At 39.8% G+C, this 27,656-nt stretch overlaps 1 non-coding gene and 1 pseudogene across 1 annotated transcript; both read right to left on the bottom strand.

Annotated features, from left to right (window-relative positions):
• Positions 1–5,315: 5,315 nt before the first annotated feature.
• Positions 5,316–7,912, bottom strand: LOC101708263 (N-acetyltransferase ESCO1 pseudogene; annotated as a pseudogene).
• Positions 7,913–19,850: 11,938 nt separating this feature from the next.
• LOC147822608 (U4 spliceosomal RNA) lies at positions 19,851–19,998 on the bottom strand. The gene has a single exon (XR_015445526.1). It is a non-coding gene; the product is annotated as a U4 spliceosomal RNA (small nuclear RNA).
• Positions 19,999–27,656: the final 7,658 nt, after the last annotated feature.

The raw sequence follows: 27,656 nt of genomic DNA, 5'->3' as shown, positions 1-27,656 counted from the left end.
ATACATCAGAAATTCAAATAATCAGTCATGGACAAATATAAAAAAATCATTTAAACATTTAAATGAACTACAAATGTTAACTAAAAATGGAATTGCTACGCTAAGACACAGCAAAGAAAGACTAATTGCTCATTAGTTAGAATATTTTCTAATCAAAATCTAGACCTCAATGGCTTGACTAGCAAAATTTACACATATTTAAAGGAAAAATAATAATTTGAAGTTCTTCCCTAGGTAGAAAAAATGTGGAAGAATTTTCAAACACTTTATGATATGAACGTAATTTTGAAATAAAAAAAGGCAAAAGATAGGAAGAAGGCCAGCTATAGGTAATTGGTTTATGAGTACAGGGAGAATATATAAATATTTAAAAAATAAAGGACAGGCAGAAGGGAAAGAGAAGAGGATGTGAAAAAATGAAGATGTGTTCTGTACATGTACCAACTCCCTATGAGGAATGTAACCATTATGTACGGCATACATGTGCTGACAAAATTTTTTTAAAGTTTCAAAATACTTGTTTCTTGTTATAAAGAATAATCCAGAGCAAACAAGTTGAATTTATTTACTGAAAGCAAGGTTATTTTAAGGCTATAAAATAAAACCATACAGTTTGCCAAAAAATAACAAATTAGGAAAGAAAATATTATCTCAATTGACACATAGAAAGCAGCTGATATAATTTAATACTCATTTTTAATTAGAAAAAGTCTTCATAACTAATGGAAAATTATTTGCCTGGTAAATATATCTATAAACACATAAAGTAAATATTGAATATAATGTAAAATATGTTTAAAATTTTCCTTTCAGTGGATCAGAAGACAAGGATTTTGCTAACATCAACCCTATTCTGGAATACATTTCCTGTACAGTAAGACAGGAAGAATAAGGAAGGAAAACAAAATTTTCAGTGATGAAATAATACTCATCAATTTCAGGCATTATAATTATATATTTATAAAATCCAAAATAATCTATAATTCAGTTAAAATTAAAAGGCTTAACAAATTTTGCTAAATGAATGTTAAGTAAACATTGTATTTTCTGAGAAGCAATAAAAAATTGGAAATTAATCTAAAAGAAAAGCCAATTTGCAGGAACATTAAGAATATCAACTGAACAGAAATAAATTTCACAAACCAAAGCAATAAATATAAATGAAATTTCAGAGAAATTGAAGAACTTGTAGTTTCAGACATCAATTTCTTTTCTTTGCCTAGTGGGAATGCTTCTATTGTTTCTTGAAAACGCATGCATGATTCTTGTTTTGGCATAGGAGAAATAGTAAATTTTCTTTTGGACAGTTTTATTAGTCAGGAAGACATTTTAAATTCTTATTTAAGTACTTAAAAAGATTTTTAAGTGCTGTTTTGATCAAACAATAGCCTGAAACAGTGATATCTAAAAGGCTTTCATGAAAATTCAGGATACTCACAAATGAATTTTGACCTTGCTAGACACTATCAATAAAAATTTAAGCTCTTTTCTTCCGTATCTTTTCTGGTCTTTTGCTTCCTCATATGCAAATAAGAGAAAACCCTAAGACAAACAAGATTGCTCTCTACAGATATGTTTTCCAATTGTGAAGCACTGTTTGAAGAAAAAGTGGTGTGTGCTTTATGAAGGACACACCCTGCTGAGTGATGGTTTTGTCCTGCGGACAGGTTTGATGATGTTGCAATCAGACTTAGACTTCTGGCTACTAAAATGAATACATAAAACCTAAGCATTCTAATCTGCACATAATTTTAAATAATGACAACTTTAAAACATATTTGTAAAGTTTCTTGGTAATGAAAACTTAAAGCCACTTATTTCCTACCCTACTAAAATAACTAGCTAGTTAAAATGTTTAAATTGATCACAAATATTAGTTTTGGGGTTTTGAAGAAGTATATATCAAGTCTAGAAATGGAACTCTGTTTGCAAAATCAGAAAAGGAGCTCTGTCTCCATTTCTTAATCTATACTGTGTTTGAATGTTTATCTTTATATGGCTTCTTAGTGGTTTCTGAAAGTATTTCATTCTACAGCCCCAATTTATTATGATTAATGGTGTTTCCATTTCATCAGTTTGAGTAAAGTATAGAAACCATAACTTTCTTTCATACTGTACCACCCTATGGTGTTTATATTTTAAATATTGCTACTACATACATTAAATGCTACATCAGCGATATTTTTTTCTTCAACTTCCAAGCATAAATTAAGAAAGTAAAAATGAAATGCAAACATTGAATTTATTGACATTTTTGTTCTTTTTAACATGATTTCTTATTTCCTAATATTCTAAGATCCCTTCTCTATGATCATTTCTTTACTGTTGAAAATTCCTGCTCATTTTCCATTCTCTAAAATATCTTATTTGCCTCTGTTACTGAGTGATATTTTCTCTGGCTTACTATCCAGCGTTCCATGTTCATTTATTCCCCCTGCCCACCCCAGAAGGTAGTATCATGGTCTTCTAGCTTTCATAGTTTCATATAAGGAAATCTGCTGTCTTTAGAATGGTTTTGATATAAATGAGATGTCATTTCTCTCTTACAAGTCTCAAGATTTTCTCATCTTCTTTACTTATCTTTGGGTTTATGTTTCTTTGAGTTTATGTTATTGGGGCTTTGGTCCCCATCTTGAATCTGAAGGTTTATGTCTTTTCTTAAATGCGGGACAGTTTTGGCCATTATTTATTATTTGTTTATTTTAATTGTCATGAAATTCTACACATTTATGGGTTGTCATATGATATTTAATACATATACACATTGTGTAATGTACAAGTCAATGTGAGCATATCTATCTAGTCAAATATTTATTATTTCTTTGTGGTAAAACATTCACAATATTTTTTTCCGCTTCTTTGAAATATACAGTCCATCATGTTTGTGTTAGCTTTCCAGTGCTGTGACAAAATACCTAAAAGGAGACAAAGTTCACTTTTGCTTATGGATTCTGCAGGTTCAGTTTATTGTTAACCGACTCCATTGCTTTTGGGGCTCTGGTAAAGCAGAACACCATGGCAGGGAGTGTGCAGTGGGGCTGCTCACCTCATGAAGGCCAGGAAGCGGAAAGAGAAAAGAAGTTTCTGGCTCCTAATAGGCCCCTCGAGGACACATGCCCAGAAGACAAATGGGCTTCCACTAGTCCCCGCCTCCTAAAGGTTTCTCCACTTTTCAATAGTGCCATGAACTGGGGATCAAGCTTTCAACACAGGAGCCTTTGGGGACATGTAAGACTCAAACCACAGTAATCCTTAGCTATAGTCATCAACTATATAGAGATGTTTGAGTTTTATAGTGGCATTTTCATATAAGCTTATATTTTGATAATATCCATCCCCCATCACCCTCCCTTATACCTGCTTTTCCTTCCCTGAATCCCATTCCTCTTATCTAACAGTCTTCATTTTCCCTTCTATTTTCATGTCACCCTTTTCCCCCTAGATTCTATGTGTCAGGGAAAACATGTGATACTTACCTTTCTGAATCTGGCATATTTTATTTATGATCATCTCCAGTTCCATCCTTTTTTCTGCAAATGCCATGATTTTGTTTTTCTTTTTGGTCAAATAATGTTACATTATGTATATATACTATATTTTCTTTATCCAATCATCCATTGATGGGTACCTAGCCTGAACTCATAACATGGAGATTGTGAGTTGTCCTGTAGTAAACATGGGTATGAAGTTATCCCTATAGTATGCTGACTTTAATTGCTCACCACTGAGTCATGTAGCTAAATCATATGGTAGCTCTATTTTAATTTTATTGAAACTCCATACTGATTCTCATAGTGACTGTATTAATTTACATTCTTACTAATATACAGTATATAAGAATTCCTTTTTCTCCAAATTCTTACCAGTGCTACTTATTTCTTGTTGCTTGCTTGCTTGCTTGCTTGCTTGCTTGCTTTCTTTCTTTCTTTCTTTCTTTCTTTCTTTCCTTTTTTTTTGAGGCTATGTAGTTCAGGCTGGCCTTGAACTCACTATTGTAGTTCAGGCTGACCTTGAACTCAAGGTGATCCTCCTGCCTCAGTCTCCTGAATTTTGGGATTATAGGCATGTACCACCATGCCCAGCACTGGGTTTTTTTTTCTGTTTGTTTGTTTGTTTTGATTTAGTAGCCATTCCTATTGGGGTGAGATGGAATCTCAGTGTAGTTTTGATTCCCATTTCCCTGATGGCTAGAGATGCTGAACAATTTTTCATGTAAGTACTGGTGATTAATATTTCTTCTTTTGAGAAGTATCTACTCAGGGCATTTGCTCATTTATGATTGGATTATTTGTTGCTCTGATGATAAGTTCTTTGAGTTATTTCTATATTCTGCGTAGTATTTATTTTGTTGGAAAAGAGTACCTGGTAAAGAATTTCTCCTATTCCATAGATTGTCTCTTCACTCAGTTGTTTCTTTTGCTGTGCAGAAGCATTTAAATTTGATGCAATCCCATTTGTTGATTGCTACTATTATTTCCTGAGCTATTGGGCCCTATTTAGGAAGTCATTGCTGCACTTCCTTTCTTTCTTTATTTTTTTTTTGTGCCAAGCTGTCATTTATTTGAAAACAAAAATGAAAAAATGAAACTAGAATAAAACTTTGAACTCAGAGGGCACCCTTTATAATTCTAGTCATCTGTAGCTCTCCATGAAGGAAAGCCTCAATTTTTCATCCCCTTCCCCATCTTCCTGCCATGAAGGATAGGAAAAAGAAATGGAAGAAAAAACTCACTGTCCAAATTCTCCTCTTGTTTACAACTTTTCTTTTCTGTAGGTGTTTCTTCAAAGTATACTTCAGGCTATTTAAGAATTAGCTTCAAATTCCTAAACGCATAATACTGCAACATCCTTCAATAGTAACTCAAAAACATTGGTTTCCACTCTGCAAATATACAATCTTTAAACCTATAATTGGTATCAGCAGATCAATATAAAAAGTACAGTACCAAGCTACACTGGTATATTTCCATATTAAGAACTTCAAAATATACTTATCACTGAGACCATAGTCCTTGCATTAATTTTCAGTCCACTATGAACAAATTATCTCCTGCATGTAAACATGTCTAAATAACTATAGATAAAATACACCAATCATAAATTTCTGTAAAAGATAATAAATAAAATGTCTTCTTTAAAAACACAAAACAATAAGTTATTACTGCATTGTTTTCAATTTTATGAAAATGGAACATCCACATGGTTGTTGCCAGTCCTGAGTTCATCATAATAAAAATGTCCCTAGTTGCTGGTTAAAGTCAGCAAATCCATTCTCTTCAATAGATGTCTTCTAGTTACTGTAGGGAAGATTTGCTTTAGGTGGTATTCTGTCCATTAATAAAGTTATATACCAGAAGCTGCCCCATGTCACAGTACTGTGTTGGAAACAGTTTTCCATAAGGAGTGGGATCTGAGAAAGCAATTTCTTCTTTACTCAAATATGAGTCATATATAAAGTTACTCCTTGGGCATTCGATCATGGGAGATGCTATCTTCTGCTGGTGCATCATGCTGAACACTCATATCCAGCTGGTCCCACATATTGCAGGGTCTGGCAATGTTGAGCAGCACCAAGCTTTTTGCCTTTCAAATCTGACTTTTTCTTCTTCTGACCTGATAACCGAAAGTTTCTCTTCTATGACTCGGTAGCCCCAATGGATATGTTCTGCAATTAAGCAGCTGACTACTTTTGTGTGATTAGAACTAAAGAGAAGTGTTTTTGTTCTGAAACAGCAGATTAGCAGAGCCTGCTGGAAACCTAAATCACCATCAACCATCTCTGTAACCTCGTCAGAGCATACTTAGGGTCTTCAGGAAGAACCTTATTATCCTGCCATCAGGGTATTCAGCCAGAATCCTTTCTTTTTTCCAGCCCACGTATTTTACAGCACTTATAAACTGGTTGTGAAAAAGCAGGTGTTGGGTTTTATCTTCTGGATTGCAAGGTATGTGAAGCATTCCACAAACATTACAGGACACTGCTCCAAGTCATTTGTGTCCAGCATCTCTGACTGACTGTTTTTCATAAGCTTTCTCTGCTTCGTTCAGTTTCAAATCTTTTGGAATTGTTATCTCCAAGTGGGAACTACAGTTAAGCCAAGAGTGATTTTCCCTGTTATCACTGTCCTTAGATGTTTGGTTATTGAGTATTCTGTGCTATTTGGGAGCTGAACCTGGATATTTACTTTTTCCCGTATCAATTTGTGTTCGACTGAGCGGAGTTGAAACAGCAGTGGTGTTTTCTACTAGAGTGTTTTCCAGCTCGGATTCCAAACATAAGCTGACATTCTTATCTGGTGTTGAGTCAAAAGAAGGTTTCAGCTGCTTATCCAATGGTGGGTCAGGAGAAGGCTTATCAGATTATCCAAATGACAATTTTCAGTTGCCCTTTTTGTGGTTTTAGTAATTTCAACTCTAACATTATTAATTTTATCTTCTTCAGATTTAATTTCTTTCATTTTTTCCTGTTGGAAAGTTACATTTTATCATTTTGTTTTGTCCCTAAAAATATGTTTTGGGTCACTGGATGATGCATTTCTGAAACCGGTTTTGAAAAACCGGTTAGTAATAAGTCCAATTTAGGGTGAACTTGAGAGTCCAACTTATTTTGATGTACAGAGTTAAACTATTTTGAGAGTTTAATTTCATTCCAGTTGGAGTTCTTCTTAGTTGACCTGTTTATTCCATTTAGTGTACACTTCATGGGCTTTGTTTTTCTGCTGGGGAAGAAGCGATTACACTGCAAATCCTGCCCTGTTTCCTTCTGATGAAGTATTTGTCTTTTAACATCAGCCTCTTCCAATTTTATTTCTGTGGATATTTCTTCCTTTATACTTTCTATTTGAGAAGATTCTTTTTTTCTTTTAACCTCTGCAGTATCTGACTCAATTTCACCAGCAATTTCTTCACAGAGCTGGAGAATACTACCTTGTTTGCTCATTCCTCCTTGCTCCAACTCCTCTATACTTTGTTCAGGCACTGAAAGCAGTGGATTTTTTTTGGATTTTGTGCTAGTATTCACTTGTGTATGAACTGACTTCTTCAACTCATCCTTTTGAGAAACCACCAAAGTACCACTTTGGATCTTTTTATCTCAGAATTTTTTTTGTTTCTTCTTTTCTGGTAGTCTTCTGAAGACATTTTTCAGGCCCTTATGTGGACTGAGAACTACAAGTGTTAGCTGTGTGATCCTCTATTTTGCATTTTTTTCCTTTTGGAGAACTTATTACTTCATTAATTACTGAATTTTCATCCTTTTTAGGACCAGACTTTATTTCTAGCACTTTTCTTTCCACATATTTTTTATTTGTTTTAATTTTATTAGATGTACCTTGAATATTGTTACAATGCTCTTTTCTTGTTGGTGGCCACTCTGTTTAACATCTTGAACTGGATGCTGAATGTCTCTACTGAGAAAAGACTTTGTTGAGCATTTTGTTAACTGTTGTAGTCTCTGTGATATCAGGTTAAGCTGCACATTTGCTTTAGGGGTTTCATCTAATTTTTTCTGACGTAATTTTCTTTTTGTTGATTCTCGTTGTGAATGTCCTTTCACAGTTACCATATTTTTACAAGTGGATTTAATAGCTTTTTTATCACTGGAAGATGCCTTTGATGACCTTGTATTCACAAGTGTTCCCAATTCAGGCTGATTTATGTTACTTTCACTGAAAGATTTAACCAATGACTTCACAGCTTCCTTTGAATCTGATTTTTTGATTGGACTGTTTTGAGGACCTTGAATTTCTATTTCTGAATTCTTATCTTCACTTCCTTTAATACAGTCAGAGGAATTTTCTTTTGATTTCTCTTCAATGGACATCACTCCTGAATAATGTCTGCCTGTTCTGAGTAGTTTTGAAGAGAACATTTTGTGTCCTGCTGTGTGCAAATGCTGAGTATCTAGTATAATTACTGAAAAATGGGTCTTAAAAATAAACCTTAACTGATGCTGACATACATCTTCAACAAAAATACTAGTTTTCTTTAAGTAAGGTTTCTGCTGTCATAACTAGAACATGAAAAAAGGGGGAACAAATGCTGAAAGATAGTTGCTTTTCTTAGCAAAGCAATACAAATTTGAAGAAAATTTAATTCTAATTTTATATTTTTAGAAGATTTTTTATGAAAAGAAACAATTCACCTTCAGTCTGTTTTGTTAACTTTTAATTCATGTTGATTTAAATCCTATCCCTATTGCTGGAGGAGTTATCACTAACCTGACTATTTTGGCAAAACAGTTAAAAACTTTTTTCTCTTGAAGTCTACAGTTACTGGGTTTTGACTCATTTGAACCATATCTTATGGCTAACGTGTTCCTCTGCTTGTTTGTTGAATCTGTTTGTTTGCAGTTCTTGTTTAATTTCCTTCATTTAATAAAATATTCTATTGATACAGATTTCCTTTTGTGCTGCCATTTAATTCTTTTCCCACAAGACAGACTTGATGTTTCAGCCACCATAACTTTTAAAAATTCCATTTGATTCTTGTTTGAATCTACTTTACTTTGATGAGGTTTTCTATTTTATCACTGAAGCTTTCTAACTTTTTTTTGTCTCAATCATTTTCGAAATCGTACATTGAAATTTTTTAAGTGCTTTCTTGAAAATCATAGTTAGGATATTCTGATATCCCTGTCATCTTGGTTTGGACATCCATTGATTGTATTTTTTGATCCAAGGTAATGAGAATTCAGGGACTTCTTTAAACTTTGTAATTTTCTATTTTGCAGAAGTGGAAAAATAGGCAGTTAAGATCATATCCTTTACTGAGAATACAACCTCATCTGTGGGGTGTGTGTGTGTGTGTGTGTGTGTGTGTGTGTGTATGATCTCAAAAGCAATGCAAAGTTAGTATAGTAGTATTTAATTGCTGGGTTAAACTCCAGTTGAAAAATCCAGAGATATAAGCTCAGTGGTCAAAGTCACGTTTGCTCCTAGGGCTTTAGTTATTGTCTAAGAAATGAAATAAAGCCCCTTCTACTGGAAAAGCTTCCCTCACTCCAGGGAGTGCTTAAACATCAGTGTTTTCCCCAGGGGAAAACTGGGAAAAAAAGCAAGTCAGCAACTTCTCCCAACCTGGATGCATAACATTGAGAAGCCTGTCATTTTGAAAGCAGGATAAATGTGTACCAGACTCCTGGCAGAAGAAGGGAAAATCTCCCAAAACCTTACAAACATATGTATAACTAGAGTCTAAAAAAGAGCGGAAAGCCATCTGCCACACAAGAAGGTAAGGGACATAAGTGAGAGCTCATGAGAAGGGTGAAGGGCAGAGAACGAAAACAAGCTGCAAAGATTTAGATGTGAAAATGAAAAGATCTGGATAATAAAGCAGCTCCCTGACTGTTTATAAGAGTCTAAAGCAAGCTTTTCATATGGGAACTGTAAACCAGAGCAAAGTAATACTGTGGATTTGAGAAAGAACCAAACAGAAATCCTGGAACTAAAAACACTAAAAATGAAGATAAGCACACAAAAGAAAACTGATGAACACAGATGAAGAGATAAGAGGTTAGATGGGATATGGGTCAAAAGTGCATAGAAAGAAATTTGGAAGGTAGAAAAAATAAGGTAAAATACAGAGAATGTTTGCAGTGGACCAGTGTAGTCTATGTTTAACCAGATCCAAGAAAGGGCAGATGACACAGTGTTTTTTGTTGTTGTTTAGGTTTCCGTGCATGTTTATAATACAGAATACTGATCTTCACTTCCAGGAAGTGGTACATGCATATAACATATACTGGTTATTTTCATTTCCTTAACCTCTCTCTCAGTTTCCTCCCTTCTTCCCCTGACCTCCCCTTCTCCATCTCCTAGAGTCTGCCTGTCCTTCCTACCATCCCACCTTCTCGTATTATTTATTTATTTATTTATTTATTTGGACAGGGTCTGGCCATGTAGTCGAGGCTGGCCTGGAACTGACTGTGTAGCCCAGGTGGGCCTCAACTTTGTAGCCATCCTCCTCCTGCCTCTGGCTCCCAAATGATTTGATTATAGCAGTGCACCACCATGCCTGGCTTTCTATATCCTATTTACCCATTTATATTTTAAGTTTCTCGTGTAAGATGAAACAGTGGAAACCTGGAGTTTTTCATTCATGGAAGACACAGTTTCAAGTGTTACTGAGATGAAAGTACATTTAGACAAACAAATGGAGTCTGCCACACAGAAGTACACTAAAGAAATTCTTAACTCTTTCAGAAAATAGAATAAGCATCTCCGAGATAGGTCAGGAAGAGAAGAAAACATTTATCAAATATTCTAAATCAACTTATTGTTTCATGTAATAATAAAGATACCATTTGACTTTCACAGTGAATGAGGGCAGTAATTTCTAGCATTAGTACTACTGTTGAAAAGCTTGTGCTTTCCAAACCAATTTAAAAATAGGAAAAGAAAATTAGAAAGCTTCACTTTCTGCACCCCCCACCCCCAGAACACAGTTCCCCACTCTCCATGTGAGCTGCGTGCCATGACTTGTCTCAAGGTCTTCTAGAAGGAGGTAGAAAGTGTTTCCACCTCCAGGGAAGGTGCTGAACACTTTCCAGGGAAGATGCTGAGCACACCATGAGCCTGGAGTTCCAAGTAGCAGCAGCAGATGAGCCCATGACAGGTTGTGCTCCTCCTCGAGGACTTGGACAGGACATGATGAGGACTCTGCCTGTGTGGTCTGCCAAAAAACAAAAGCCTGCCATCTGATCACGAGGAACACAGCAGACAAACCCAACATGAGAGACATTCTACAAAATACCTCACTAGGGCTACTGGGACTCTTAAACACAGAGGAAGTCACCAACATGACAATTCCATGTCATCCAGTGTCCTGAGTGGGGTCCAGGAACAGAAAAGGTATGTTAGGTAAAAAAGAAAACAGGAGTAAAATATAAATTTTAATAGTAATTCTGTGTCACTGTCAGTTCATTAATTGTAATAAATGCGCTATACTAGTATAAGGTGTTTATAGTAGGGAAAATTGGTTGCAAGTGATAAGAGAACTCTGTATAATCTTAGTGACTTTTCTATAAATCTAAAGCTATTCTAAAATTTAAAAAATTAATTTAAAAATTCTGATTACAGTGGACCCTCGAGTTATGACTGGCCTGACTTATGAACAATTTGGGTTATGACCAGAATTTTAGTTTTAACTAAACCCTCTGCAGTAGGTTCTGACAACCTGCTCAGTGCTATGGTGCAAGTCTGTGAGAAAAACTAAAAGACAGAGCTAAAGAGAGAGAGAGGCTGGGGAGCCAGGATGGCCAATGCTGCTCATCCAGCAAAGGTACTGGCCAGTCTAAGCCACTGACTTTTATTGGTAATCAGTTGGGGTAAAGGCGAGCTATATGCTAAAGGGGAACTACATGCAAGGATGTGCAGTCATGCAGTTACTATGGCTACTAATGCAAGCAAGGGTTGTAAAGGACAAGACAAAGCGTTCTCAAATTAGGAACAGAATAGACAAAATATATGGTTGTAATTAGAACCTTGTCTTTCTAGTTAGAAGGTTTTAGTTGTGGGGATGAAAGTTACTCTGACCTCGGCATGTAGGCTTTGGCCAGACTCACTTCTACAGTCAAGCCAGTTGAAGGGTTAACTCTTCACAGCCTGCTTTGGGCATAATCAATAAGGCAGTTCCCCCACAACCACAGTACTCATATGACTCTTTGCCTTTACAATTTGTAGGTTTCATGAAAAACAATTATTCAACTAAAATAATTTAAGCTCACTTCATCTACCTAGATAGAGTCACAGAAACCAAAGCTATCCCTCTCCTCAAACCAATAGAACATGATAAAGAAAGAAGATGAATGAAAAAAGTGAAAGAAGTATTGAAGAACTTCACATAGACCAGTGATCCTCACAGGAAAGGAAGGAAGGTGAGCAACTCCATGAATATCAGTCCCAGGAACTGAGGGGACACACTTAGAGGAAGCCACTGGAGAAGAGAGAGAGATTAGCTGAGAAGCACAGTGTGCAGAGAAAGGAAATACCAGAGATGCGCAGGAAAATCACCTAGAATATTTAGCAGAACATGGGTCAATAACATGAGTACATCTCTGTAGGGACAGAGAGAGAGAGAGAGAGAGAGACAGACAGACAGACAGACAGAAAGAAATCACTAATACCAGGAATGATCCTATGTCAATCACTATGACATAGATGTTTCAGACATTAAAAGGATAACAAACTTTAATATGAATAACATTATACCAATAAATTTACTAATTTATATGAAATGGACAAAATCCTCGAGTGATCCAAATCACCAAAACTCACTCAAGCATGAATAGATCACCTGAGTAACTCCACATCTAGTAAAGAAGTTGAACTGTGTTAAAAACCGCCTCTCAAAGCAAATAGCTAAAGCCAAGTATTTTCACTGGTATATTTTACTAGATATTAAAGAGAAAGTATATTTTTCTCGAAAGCTTTATATTACTTTGATTGGAAGTGACTACTGCCCAAATCATCCTGAGGCCAATATTACCCTGATTCCAAAATCAAAGATATGAAAAGAAAACCTAATTAAAGCTACATGAACACAGATGCAATAATTTTAAACAAAATTTTAGTCAGCCCAATCCAGTGATATGCCAAAATGGTAATCTTTTATGACCAAGTGAAGTTTGTCCTGCAATTTCAGAATAGAGGCAGAAAAATCATGGTGGCAGTTGAATTCTGATTAAACCTTTCAGCAACCTAGGTATAGAAAGCACTTTTGAATCCAAAAAGGAGCCTCTGTGAACTGCTACAAATAACATCATATTTAACTATGAAGGCTAAATATTTTCCTCCTAACTTGAGGAATATGAGAGGGGTTACAGACAGTGCACTAAGGAAAGAAATTTTTCTGAGAATGCATAAATCAATTGTGAAAATAAACACTGAAGGACTAACCTCCTTGATCTCAAACATATGAAGCTGAAGTAACCAAGAGTATAGTACTGACACAAAGATAGATACATAAATCAGTGGAGTAGCAGAGATATTGCAGACGTAGACCTAGACTGAGATGCTTAAGTAATTCTTGAAAAAGATACAAAGGAAATACGAGTCATTGAGCAAATGGTGTTAGAGCAATTAGACATATTTTTACAAAACAAACACAGGTCCTTATTTTTACTATCTATTCAGTACATAACCAAAATAGATTACACACCTAAATTTAAAACATAAAGCTATGAAATTCCTAAAAATTAATTTAGAGAAAGATCTTGTAACAACGAATCAGGGAAATATTGCTTAGCCCTGATGCCAAAAACCTGACCCATAACCGATAAATATGTCTTCTTCCAAATAAAAATGTGGGCTGCAATGAGAGTACCTAGAAAATGACAAAGCAAGTCACAGATGGAAGTGAAATACTTTCAAACTATATATCTGTCAGAAGACAAATCTGAAATCCATAAAGAACTCTCCCAACTCAATAACAAATGGCCCAATTTTAGAAATTAATAAAGATTTAAACAGATACTTAACTGCAGCAGATGAACACATGAAAAATGCTGCTGACCTCAGTCATTGGGGAAGTGCAGATCAAAGCCACTATGAGCTATTGCTAGACATTGATAAGGGTGACCAATGTGGAGCAATCGGGGCTCTCCTCTATGCTGGCCAAAACAGGTAATGATGTGATCACTTTGAGAAAGAGTATGGCAGCTTCTTTGTAAAGTTCAACACTTATTATACAATACAGATATTCTATTGCTAGTTTTGACCTAAGAAAAAAGAAAACATCTCTACAAAGATTTGCACTTGGATGACCACTACAGCTTTGTAAGAATCTTTGTCACCCTGAACCATCTGTCAGTAGAATGAATAAACAAAATGATGGTATAAGCAGACATCGACTTGGACCATCAAATGGATGTATCTCAAAATAATCAAAAGAAACCAGACAAAAAAGGGCACTTATTATGCAATTCTGTTTATATAAAATTCCAGGAAATAAAAAGTCATCTTTATTGTCAAAAGCGAGACCAGTAGCTGTTTGGCGACAGGGTGAGGAAGACTGTGCTGGAGAGAAGACCGCCTCAGAACACACCCATAAAGGTGTTTGCTGAAACTAAAGGAACAAAAGCAGAGTGTATGGTGCACACCTGTAATGCCAGCACTCTTGGAAGCTGAGGTGGGAGGTTTGCAAGTTCAAGCCCAGCCTGGACAATGTAGTAACTTAGCAAGACTCTTTTTCAAAATAATAAATGAAAGGAGGCTGAGAATGTAGCTCAGTGTGAAGGCCCTGGGTTCAATCTCCAGAACATACAAACAGATAGACAGACAGACAAACAGACATAAAATTAAAGGAGCATGAAGCAACTGGGATGGTAATGAATATACCTACCACTTTCATGGTAATGACAACTTCACTTAAGTGCTTGTCAAAATTTGTCAAGCCATATACTTGAGATATTTTCAGTTCAGTTTTGCATCTGGCTTTTTAGCTCAACCCATCTGGCAGAGAATAATATTTTCCCCAGAATACAGAGTCTTACATGCTTGGTGAATGGTGAGTTTATCCTCACATGAGACCTTGTGGCTTCTGCTAATTCGCTCTGGTTTATGACCCTCCACTGATTCAAAGGAGAAGATTTTTATGAAAATATTCCCTTCTTACTATCTTTCATCAAAGTTGGCTGAATTCTAGGAAGTGCAACCACCTGAAGCCTTCTAAAGAGGCAAGTTCCACGCAGTGTTCTGGCTCCATGTGAGAACAAGCCGCTGGCATCCACTCCGAAGTCCTTGCAGAGTTGCCGATTAACTGGAGATGTGTTTGGCAGAGCGGGTTTCTGGACTATCCTGTCCAAAAACATCTTTGAAAATATTTCAGTTATTTCAGTGGGTTCAGAACACGTCCAGTCCTTTTTCTTCTCCTAGTTCTGGGCCAGTTTTCGGACTTAGCCTTTCCATTTGGTTGATGAGAATGGAAATCGGAATCACGCTGGAAGGCTCTGAGCTCCCAGCTGAAAAGAGCTTCCAGGGTGTAGACCAAGCTCCTTCCTGAGGCTCCTGAGAGCCAGTGTGGGCTCAGCTGAGTCGGGCATAGCTTGAACTTGAGCTCCATGCCTGGTGGGGGCTGAGATTCACTGGGCCTGCCCATACCGATGGCTGCTGGGACGCTGTCTTGGCAAATTTGCCTGTGTAAGTGACCACGAGGCACAGGGGCTGACCCTTTGCCTGAGTCTGCAAGTGTGGCCAAGCACTAGGCGTAAGTGCCAACCCTTGCCTCTTAGATGGAGCTGGGGGAAGATGAATAGAGAAGGAATTTCCCAGTGAACAATTCTGAACAGGGAACATAGAAAGTCAAGGACACTGGGCAGGAAGGGCCTGGCTTCCATTGGCAAAATATCCACATTACCAAATAATCAACCAGGTGTGCGGAAGGACAGAAATGCCACTGGTTATATAGACAGGTCCTTATATTCACCATATCTTCTTGTTGTTTTGGGGTTCAGTGGCAGAGGTATGGGTTCCAGAAATGGTACTAAGTCCAAGTTCCAGCCTTTTGTCTTTCAAAGCTGACCTTGGCTTTCTTTCCTTCCCGTATATTTTACAAACATTCATTGAGCACCTGTTATATGCCATGCCCTGAGCCAGATACTGGAAATACCGCTGATAAACGAGAGCTGGCTGTTATGGTTTAAGAGTTTACAGATTGGCAGGAATGTGACCAAGCAAACTGGCTGTTATAGTCCAGGATCTCCAGTTTGATCTTGGGACAGGAATATGGGCACTCAAACGGGACCTTACACGACATTTTACGGATCCTTCGTGGCTTCTAGGAGAAAAGGAAGTCTGAGGTGGGAACATGAGACTGGAAGGGTTAGAACAGAAAACCAAGGAATGTGGAGCATACAGGGCAAGGATTCTGGGCACGGAGGGTGTGGCGTTCCACTGGCAAAATAGCAACCTTCCCAAGTAATCCATAAAGGGCGGCAAAGGTAGTTTGGTGGTGAATAGTATTTGGAAGGATGGAAATTCAGTCAGGGACATTAGAAAGTAGGATAGGGAGAGGGGAGACATGGACAGAGGCACACACAGAGACAGCCAGTGGAAGGTGAAGCGGAGATCAGAGCTGCCACAAGGCCCCAAGGCCCCAGCATGGAGGAGAGGGGCTTGGAGCAAACCCTTGTCCCACAGCCTCAGAAGCAGCCAACTCTGTCCACACTCTGACCTCGGCTTCCAGCCTTCCAAGCTGCAAGAGACCAGGTCTCCGTTGTCCCAACTGCACAGTGTGTGGCGCTTTGCAGAGGCGGCCTCAGCTAACTAACCTGGCCACTGAAGCTTGTCCTTCTCTTTCCTGCTTCTCCATCGTTTTCGTGCACACAATGCCCACCCTTCCTTAACCTGCTGAGAAATCTCTCTTCGTCTCTAAGACGCACCCCAGACTGGAGCTCCCCATGTCCTCACCAGCCTGCCCTGCAGAGTCCCATCTCCTTTCTTCTCGGGCACAGGTGGACCTCACTTGGCCCCTGTCTATAGCACTTAGTGTGCATGCTAGGTTGTCATTTTCAGTCTTTGCCCTGAAGCAGAGCCCCCAGGGCTATTAGGTGGAATTCCTTTTCCCTATCTGATCTCTTGGTCTTAGGGTACGCTCAAGCACTGACCCCAGGAAAAGTATGCTAAAACGACTAGGACATTTATGAGATTCTTATCTCTTCCTCTTTCCTAACATAACGAACCAGTCGATTTTCAAAGTGCACAAAGAAGATCATTCCCAGCAATGGGCTGTAAAACGCACGGTTGTTTCCCCACAGAGGTCACCAGAGGGCTGAGTCCCCATGCACCTCCTTTGCAGCCTTGTTATTGCAGCTGAGCTCAGACGTCACTGCAGAGCGCGGGACACATGTATTGTCTCTGGTTTGCCCCCAGATCACTCCCAGTTTAAATCATGTATTTTCCCTCAACTTCAATGAGACAGGAAGACTAACACAGCATGGAAGGGGAGATCACTAGTGGCAGTGTGAGCACTGCCTAAAAGAACAATTCATTTGTGTGGGAAGGGACACGCTTGAGGGAGATTTTGAAGAGAAATCAGTGGAGCTTGTGAAATTATTGGATATTGACTCCTACTGGGGTCAGAGCTGTCCACATGGGAAATCAATGAAGAATGTGGGGTTATTGGCACAATACCACATGCAGGAGGGTCCACTTCCCCACCCAGCAGAGGCCCGGTCAGCCCCCTACTCTGCACCCAGCCTTCCAGGTCCACCCGGACCCTCCGGCTCCTTTTCTCCTGCTTATGCTTTTGCACATAAAACCTGACCTTCTTGCCTGCCCAGAAATGCATGCTAACCCCACACTCTCTGACCCTGGGTCACCTCCTTCTGCTATCTTTCTGTCTGACTCTTCTTTCCTGGACAGAATCTTCCACCGAGTAAACATACACATCACACACACCCTACACGGTCAAAAACTCACGAGTAATCTCCATATAATTATCCAAGGCCTTTATTAACAGCTGCCTGCAGTTTGTTGAGCTGCTTTAAAAAATTCAAATTGTAAACTTTTATTACAAATTTAAGCTGTTCTTAAAAATCTTAAACCAATATGAAACCATTTGAAAACCTTTAAAATTGTATTGAGAAAAACCAGGCTTGTAGAAAAACATCGTTGTCAGTCCCCAGAGGGATGTTTTCAGGTAAAAATAAGTTTTATAAGATACTTCATTCTGCAGAGATAACTCAGAGTTCTAGCTGTCTGGGCAATGGGTAAAAATCATGCACTTGAGGTCTTCACCCCCAACGTCCTGTCCATGGCTTCCTGCTCATCAGTGGACATTGCTTGCTTACTGCTGACTTCGTATTCATGCCCACTCACTGGGTGACCAGATGGTGGTAGAACTTGGGAGCTAGCAGTGGCTGCTGACTTTGGGTCTCATTGCCTTGATTTCCTTTGTCCCTTCTGGTTGCCTGAGGATGAGGCCCTTGTACATCTTTCCCTGAGCCCCAGCCTGTGCTGTGTCTCACTGACTGCAGCCTCTTGCCACTGTCAGCGCACCAGACAGGTGGAAAGCACAGGTACTGGAGGAGCAAGTGGAAATTCCTCGCTCAGGTACTTCCCAAGTGAGAATTCTAAATTCTCACCAAACCACAATGTCTTGGAATGATGCTCAGGAACAGCCAACAATGAGGAACAAAATGTATTATGCAGTGAATTATAATTACTATAATATGTAACAAGTATATAAGCACAGTTGCTAAGAATTATTAAAATAGTCTGAAAAAGTTATTTATAGCAGTTATTAAGGTTTTTAAAGATAGGATGGAAAATATAAAAACAGTAGAACCCTATTGGAAATGAACTTGGGGACTGAAAATATAAAATTCTTAGAAATTCGAGGAATTTGAAAAAAAGTTTTTCCTTGGTAAAAAAAAATCAGTAGATGGATCGAATAGTGGTCTAGATTATCAATTCATGACCTGAAAGATAAGTAAGGAAATTATTTTAAATGCAGTGAAAAGAATGGGGGGGAATCAATGTATGAAAGAGCCAAGACCCGCAAACGACAGAATAAGGCCTAAGAAGCATGTTACACAGGAATTCCAGAGGAAAGAATAGAATCTTGGTCCTGGGCCCTCTTCTGTGAATGCTCCCTCACTGGGCCCCAGACCCCAAGTCTCTGATGTCCTCTGGCTCCCCACTGTTCCCAGAGGCACCTCTGATCCCAGTATCTGCACTCATTGCTGGAGGACCCGGGTCAGCATCCCTTTCTTCCCAATTCTCCATTAGTTGCTCCCTTGGCAGCTGCATGGGGGACACCAGTCTACACCCAGTTGGCTGCCCTACCCATTCCCATCCACACTTTCATCCAACTATGGACCAAGCATAAGAGGAATAAACAACTCCTTCTGTACCAAACATGGACACTTTTTTCTTGTCATGATTACCAAAGCCAAGAATATAAGAACTATTTTCACAGTATTTGGTATCAGAAGAAATCTAGAGGTGATTTGAAGTATATGGAAGGATGTATGTAGGTTATATGTAAATATATATCTATAAGGAAAAACATAAACTGAAAATATGAAAACAGTGTCTGTAATAAAACAAAGCCTGAACTGGGAAACATAAAATAGAACTATCTCTAATTATTACAAATAAAAACACACCAAAAAAACTTGGTTTAGTGTGTAATGAATAAGTAGCAAAAGTAAGAGAAAACATGACATAGTTTTAAAAAACTTATAAAATATGGCTCTATAGGGGAAGTTTCATAAAACATCGTCATTTACATCTTCATATAATAGCTCAATAAAGTTAAAAACTGACAGACAAATATCAAAAAATTATAAAATTTAAAGGAAAACATGTTTGGAGAAGTATGAAACATTTAAATCTAATAAAAAACAAATATATAAATTTGGGAAACTGGAGTTTTATTATCATGCAATGATTTTTTTCCAAGTAATTGTCTGTTTATGTCTAAAATTCACTGGTATAGCTAAAACAGAACTGAGATAGAAACTTACAGGTTGAATACCTATATTTAAAAAGGTTTCAAGTTTAATGTACCAATGATTCTAATCAAGTATTTCAAAGCTAAAAACCGAGTAAACATAAATAAAAATGTTTTAAATAAACAAAATAGACAAGATGGTAGCAAAAGAATATCAACAAGACTACTGCAAAGACTAATACACAAATATGAGATTGTACAGTATAATGACAATAGGTAAACTCAAGGTTTTTAAATACAAGAAAAATATTATACAGCAACAAAACTGACTCAAAAGGAGTAGAAAACTAACTACACAGTTATAATCAATAAATATTGAAACTTTAGTCTTGGTCAGTATATACTCACCTACTACCTACTCTCATTGAGATATTAATAGCTCTACTGACACAGATTCTCAGATGAGAAAGTTTCACCATATTTCTAGGAACTTGGACCCTATTTTACACTAAGTATTCTAGGATAGAGAAAATAGTTTTCAATTAGCAATAATCGTGCCTTGGATAAACCTCATTGGCTATGTTACTGCCAGTGCACAAAGCTAGGATAGAGAAAATAAAGAATAACCTTCCAATCCATTTTACAATAGTTGTATGTTTATATTCCCAGCAAGAAAGTGAAGTACCAGAATCCTAAATAAACATTAGTTTGTCCAGTCATTCACTTTATGTAGAATCAGTAAATACTGACCAGTTAGGTTCAACATTTATAAATGATTTAGTAATTAGAAGTTCATTAGTAGGATTCACCATTGACAGAGGAAGGGAGAATAATTATGTGACCATCCCAACTGAGGCAGAAAAAACAGTCGATGTAATTTAATATTGATTCCCATCAATTAGGAAGGAGGGATTTCCATGTTTTCTATGAAACCCTTAATAAACTTTTGGTGTATTAGCAGTGCCCTGCTGGACAGATTTCATTCACAGTCAGGAAACTGAAAGAAACAGATGCCTTCCTAACACCTGTTACAGGGTATCCTACAGACTAGGTTAAGACAAAAGCCATCAGCAATGTAAGCATAGAATGGAAACTTCTCACTAGCTGTCAAAAACATGAATACCTTTTAGAAAATCCGTGGGAATCTACAGCAATCCATTGGGTCTAACAAGAGCCCTCAGGCAGTTCCCTAGCACCAAAATCAATATAAAAGGTTCATAGCATGACTTTACACCAGCTAAGACCAATAATTTGAGAAATATCTTAAATTTATGGATTTTTATTATCTTGAAGTTCTTTTGCCCCAATTTTGGTATTTTTTATTTGTGGATTTTTTTTTTTGTAATTTTATTTTCAATTTCCAAGAGTCTCCCTCCCTCAGTGCTTTTTTAAAAAAATTTTTTTCAGCTTCTGTTCATTAACTGCCTGGATACCTACTGAGAATTATGCCTTTGACTGAGATAAAGAGATAGACATGAAATCAACCAACCCATATCTGTAGCCAAGGTAAGGAGAGAAAAGACCATGTCCCCAGCATCATTTCCCATTTGCTATTCCTCTTTGCTCTGTCTGCCCTGGATGGCTAATGTTTACACCTCCGGGCCTTTCCCACCTCCAGGCAAAACTTAAAAAACAAAAAACACAGCCCAGGTAGGGGAAGTCTAACAGATATTATTAGTGCCCCAGGGAGTGTTCTGAGAAGTGAGGATAGTGACCAAACTTCTTCCCTTAGTTGCTTGCTTTCTTTTGGCAAAGCTAGGAGGGTCACAGAAAGGGAATAAAATCAGACACACTCATGGAGAAGGGCATGACAGTCTCATCCTGGATGATGATATCGTGGCAAAGATGGTCATCATTTTAGACCCAGATGAAGTATTCTGTACCCAATGCAGACCTGGTACCAGTAGGTAACTAGGTAGCCATTGACTTGGTCAACCACCCCCTTCGCACTAATTTTCCTTCAGCAAGAGAAATCAGAACTAATTTCCATGGGCTGGACCCACAGGAAAATAGGCTGTGTGCTATGTCAGTTCCTCTGCCTTGATTGTTGGGCAGTTGGGAAGAATTTTGACTTAGCCATGGGGCAGGATGTTCTTTCACTCTGATCAGTCGGACTCAATGACTCTGATGAGCCCGAGGATTAGTGTCCCGAGGCTGTAGGGGCCACAGGGAGGCAACGCTTAGAGCCATGTCAGCTTTCATTCCAGGGTAAGTGGCTGAGACGGGTTGGGCCTCTCAGACCACAGACTCAGATGAGATTCGCATGCATTCCACTGGCTGTGGTGTCCCCCTCCCCACCAGACAACACCTGCTGAGGAAGGAAAGAAATCAGAACCAGGTAAAGGAAGATGGCAGTGTGATTCGGGCCACCAGAGACTGTAGGCAACTCCTCAGGGAGGCCCGGAGCTGGCACAGCCTCTGAGGCGTCCTGACTGGGGTGAGAAGATCTGCACTCTCACACCTCATACTGGTCAGGTGCCGGAGCTGGTTGGCACTGGGAAGACTGGGTGAGCTGGTCACCTTCATGCCTGCCATCTACTTCCCACCATGGGGCTTCTTTTGAGTTTGGAACCAGCAAATGGGACAATTGTCTCACTGGTGCCCGTTGCCCAAGTCACCTGCACCACTGTCCATCTTGAGCAAGACCAACACAAGGAAAGGCATCTGCAGCGGATCCAGGATTCTGCCCACCATTGGATCGTAGGATCCCACAAGGCAAGAGACGAGTTCCTGAGAGGAGAAAAGATGCTCTGTGGAGACTGCAGAAAGCCTTGTTTGTCTAACTGCTGCAGGGCTCTTGGGATTTGGGGGATGAGCCACATCTCCTTTGCTCCCCTCTGCAAAGGCTATGCCTTGCTTGTTTCTGAGCCTGGTAGGTATTGTATGGGAACACCAGGTCACCACGTGACCCGAACTTCCCACAATGAGCTCAGTGTTATCTGATTCCCCAAACCCTAAGGTCCACTGTGCACAAAATGTTACAAGATCAAGTGGAGATGATCAAAATCACACCAGGACAGGAGGAGGAAACTGCATCTTGGTCCTGTGAGTTTATCCTCTGCTCTTCCCCAATGCACTAGCTGCAGAAAGTTGAGGCCTTTGTGAGCTTCTGGCTGGGTTTAGCTGATCCAAACAGGACTTGGGACTGGGGACAGAGAGTGAGTTCAGGCATTTCAACCTATCTTTGTCCCTGCAAGGTGCCTCCAGCTGCTGTGTCCTCAGCACAACTTCCTGCCCCTCTGCATGCATCCTGACGTTAGGAGACATCGCCCTTAAGTTTTGACAGAGTTCGCATCACAAGAGCAAGACCCAAAGGACAGAGAACTCACTGATGAGGAGGCCAAGTGGGATGAGGAGCCCCTAGGAAGGAGCTGGCCCCTGGAGGAGGAGAGGGACTGAGCCTTGGGGAAGAAGCACTGAGCTCCAGACAGAAGGGACAGTGACAGCAGAAAGAGACCTCACTGGTGGGACAATGGGGAAGAGAGGTGCGCTGCAGTACACAGGGCATCAGGAAGGGTGGAAAAACCCAGCTGGACAGCTCAGCTGGGCAGGCTAGAGAGCTGGTCACATGGTTGCTGGGCAGGAAGTGAGGGGACACAGCAGTGCCCCAGGCCATGGCCACCAGCCCCAGAGAGGGACAGATCAGAGGACAGGGCAGGAGCAAGACTGCAGCCCTGGGCCCCTGCAGGGTGGTGTGAAGGAAGTGGGTACTGCACTCCTGCTGCCGCCAGGGCGTGGGGAGTCCGGAGGCCACAGTGAGAGCCAAGAGGTCTCACAGAGGACTAGAGGCTGCCTCATCAGCACAGGATCCCGCTGTGCTTGGAGATGGCTGGACAGCCCTGCGCTTCCGGAGCACACAGTCACCAAGGACAGGGCACCCCCTCCTTCAAGAGCGCGGTGAGTAAAGGAAATAAAGCTGGAAGATCCCAGGGTGCTAACTGTGGGTGCCTGGTGGGGCCTGAGAGGAGAGGGAGCCGCCTTTGAAGTCACCAAGATGAAGGCTTTGGGTGGGACTTGGGCATCCTGGGAAACTGGGACGAATCACACCCTCTTTATTTAGTTACAGAGCTCGGATAAGCAAGCCAAGGTCTCCCCACTGAGAGTGAAAAGTTCATAATGCTCACCAGCCTGCCTTCCGCCTGGGATGCTCCAGGCCCTGCCTTTCTGTTTGGAGGCAAATATTGGACCCCAGGCTGCTGACAGGCCTCAGATAGCCCTCAACCTGCTTTCTCAAGTGAGTTCAACATCCATGGATATCTTTTTTAAGTGTGTATGGTACTGAGGATTAAACCCAGAGGCTTTGCATTGAGCAACATCCCTGGACCTTTTTATTTACTTTTTTAAATTTTGAGATAGGATCTCCCTAAGGCACTAAGTCACGTTGGGTGGGCTCAGACTTTCAATCCTCCTGCTTCAGCCTCTTGAAGATAAGCATGCATATATATATATATATATATATATATATATATACACATACACACACACACATACATATATATTTAAAGTATGTACATGGTATTTTATTATGAAAGACAATGGATTGGAAGTCTGAAATATGAGACCCAGGAATACTGACCAAGGGGAATAAGGGCTAACGAATACAGGTAGGGTGTTGGCAGTGAGCTTTTCAGGAGAAGGAACAAACAAGTCAAGTGAGTTGGGAGACATGTTTGTAGTGTGAGTCTATGCTGTTGTTTCTTAATAGAGTAAATGAATGGCAGTAACAAAACCACACACCCACCTCCTCTGTGCTTTCAGTGCTGGGGACCCATGGCGTTAGTGCCTCAGGACCCTGGGCAGGAGGCGGGTGTTGCTGTCCACTTCCTCCGCCAGCCTCTGTGTTTGACTTGGTGTAATACACACCCAGCTAGGCTGATCTCCTTACAGATGGGTTTTCATAGCCAGTTTGTTCTTTTATCCTCATGACAACCCTGCTCACGTTTGCAAAATGTGATTCCATCATAAAGATGGGGAAACAGGCTCAGCAGCCAACAGGAATTTACTAAGGTCACAAAGACACGTGTTTCAAGCCTCTCCTCACTGTTATTTCCTGTATCCCAGAGGCACCACTACATCAGTGGTCTCCAGCCTTTTTGGCACCAGGGAGTGGTCCTGTGGAAGACACGTTTCCCATGGGTAAGGATGTGCAAGGGGTGGTTTCTGGATGATCCAAAGGAGTGCACAGCCTAGATCCTTTGTGTGCGGTTCACACCAGAGCCCGGACTCTTCTGGGAATCTGATGCCTGATCTGACTGGAGGCAGAGCTCAGGTGTTGACACAGCTATGGGGGCGGCAGGAAACGCAGATGAAGATTCACTTGCTGTTCCCCCGTGGCCCGGTTCCTAACAGCCACAGCCTGGTGCATGGCTGGGTGCTGAGAGTCCCTGCTCCAAACCTTGTGAAGGCTCCAAAGTCTACTCTGAGAATCGAGGAGAGGATATTTGCAAGGTGGCCACATCCCCACATTGGGATCCTGGGGCCTCTAGTTGGCCTTGGATGAGATGCTCACTTTCTCAGGACTCTGTTTCCCGGCCTATGAAATGCAGATGTCCACATCACCAACGTGACAGTGCTGAGATGAGGCTGAGAAGGGACAAAGGGAGTGACTCTCTGCTGCCTCCAACACAGACCACGCCATACTCAGCATGGGGTGGGGGTGGGGAGAAGCAGCAGCAGCAGCCAGGCCTCCTGGGCATCAGAAGAACTGTTCCAGAAAGCAGCTGGAAGGAGGGGATAAGGCTGTGAAGGGGGGGAGAGGACTTGGAGGGGGATCGTGGCAGTGTGTCTTGCATTGGAATCATTCTTCAAGGTGTAAACATCTACTGTATGTTTTGGTCACGCCTTGCAGAAGGAACTAATAAGCTCCAGTGTTCCACACAGGGGCCCTCAACTGCTGGGCCGCAGGCTGGTAGTTTTCTCACAGTCTGCACTTCCTCCGGGGACTCCTTGGCCTCTTTGGCCTCTTTTTGCTATTTTCTCTTTCATTTGTACACATTAAAGTTCACTCTTCATGCAGCAGAACACTGTGGGTCTTGACAGATGCAGCTCCACGTACCCCTTCTGCAGGATCATGTGGCATGTTAGTCTGATCAACAAGTAGAATGAATCTTTAAATTTAAAGAATAATTATTACAACAAAAGACACATTACCAGATGCAGGGATGTCTCCCACAACCAGACACATTATCCCCTCAAAATCTTTTCTCTCATTCGGAACACATTTATCCCATCATTCTTGCAGCTTTCTGCAGCAGCTCTGGAAGGCCTCTTTCCTGAGTGTCTTTACTTGTACTGCCGTGACTGCCTTGATGTCCTGAATCCATTCAAAAGTTTTCCCTTTCAGGGTCATTTTGACTTTAGGAAAGAGCCAAAAGCCATACGGTACCAGGTCTGGCGAATAAGGCAGATGAGGACACAGTGTCATGCTTTCCATTGGGTGGACCTCAGCAGCAGCAGTCACCGTATTTTGATTGAACTGTGTGAAGGTACCAGGGAAGCATCCGTTTGTGGGGCCTGTTGCTGAGCTCTCCATTTGTCCTTTCTCTTCCATTCTTTTCCCGACACTGCAAATCACATGTTATTATCAAATCCGACACTGCAAATCACATGTTATTATCAAATCCTTCTTGCTACCAATTGGTGTGCAACCTGAGTCCTCTGCAGAAGGATCTTGGCTATTCCCACCCTTTATGGGACAATATTGTGTCAGTTACAGACTCAGCTCATCATCCTCTGACACACGCACACCCACATATGGAGAGGACATCTTTGGGGCTAAACCAAAGCTTTACATTAATTTGAAAAAGCAGACATTTTAAAATTTTGAGGTCTTCCAAAGTGTGACTTTATTTAGATATGCATTAACTCATTTCAATGCTTTATGTATTTCTTCTAGAAATCTTATTTTGATTTTGTTACATTTCTTCCTCAGTATCCAGTGTATGTGAAATTATAAATGGTACATGTGTTATAGTTGATATGTGAACATTTCATTCTATAAATGTCTTTTTGAATATTACTTGAGCTTCCTTCGCCAACTTTTAATGCTATGCCAAACACATAGTAGGTCTTTAGTTACCATTGGTAGTGGGATGAACTCCTAGGTGATTTTCAGTTATGAAATCCTAGCATTTTAAATCTTGTACTCATGTCAGAGGTTTCTTATTACACAATTAAGAGTCAGAAAACGCCCAACAACCAAGCTTGCATCTGATATTTATTTAACTTCTTAAAACTAGCTATCACCATGGTGTCTGAGGTTAAGCTCTCTTGAGCTTTATATTTTTTATTAAACAAATAAATGAGTCACCTGAAAGGCTGGCACATGAATCACCTGAATGTAAGCACTTATTCTAGTTATGAAAATGAAAGATCTGATTAGAGGGGTAAATCCAGGATTGGAGACCTCAGAGTTCACTGAGGCAACAAGTTTTTGAATCTTTAAACAGTCAGCAATTTTCTGAAAGCTTCATTATAAAATGGAGACCTAAATATGTGAGTAGAAAGAGTAAGCGAACCCTGAGTGCTTCTCTGATCATTTTGCCTAAGCTTTTGTGACCCCAGGCTCTCCTCAGCTACCCTCATGAAGTTGTCATGGTTTTCTCTTGTGGCACACATCTGCTCCAAACCAATGCATCCATCCTGTGACTCAGTTTTTTACTTCCCCAAGACATTCTGTTCAGCTAAGAAAGAAAAGTGCATTTGCAATTAAACAAATTTAAAAATAATCATACAGCTAATTAAAGTATATAGAAGAAGATAGGATCACCTGCCATTGAACCATCTAGAGAGTTCTACCCGAGACATGTTGGTGATCGTGTAGTCATGCGTGTCCTTACAAGTTTACATAGCTAATCTTTGTATAATACCTTCTTTTTTTCCCTCTTGGACATATTTTACATTTTTTTTCTGGCTTTACCCTTCTCTCTTTTCTTTTCTAATCCATCAAAAATCTCCAAATCCCCAGGTAAACTATGTTAACAGAAGATATGTACTCTTCTATACATGGTATTCTCTCTCTTATGAGTATGTGGTTTATGACTTTTTTGCTTTCTTGTGCTTGCTAAAGCAACAAAATATATCAAGAATTCTAAAACTTAATTATTAGATAACAATTCAATTTTAAAATGGGCAAAAATTAGACACTCACCAAAGAAGACATCCAGGTGAGAAATCAACACATAAAGACATTCAACACCAGTAGTCATTAGGAAAAGGTTAGGAAAGATCACCCTTTTTGTACCCATTAGAATGACTAAACC

The sequence above is a fragment of the Heterocephalus glaber genome, unplaced genomic scaffold (genome assembly GCF_053883595.1).
Source record: "Heterocephalus glaber isolate CG9 unplaced genomic scaffold, H.glaber_assembly_v1.0 deba00001610, whole genome shotgun sequence".
NCBI classification, from domain to species: domain Eukaryota; kingdom Metazoa; phylum Chordata; class Mammalia; order Rodentia; family Bathyergidae; genus Heterocephalus; species Heterocephalus glaber.
Note: the sequence above shows the minus strand (reverse complement) of the source record. Positions and strands in the feature narration are given on the sequence as shown.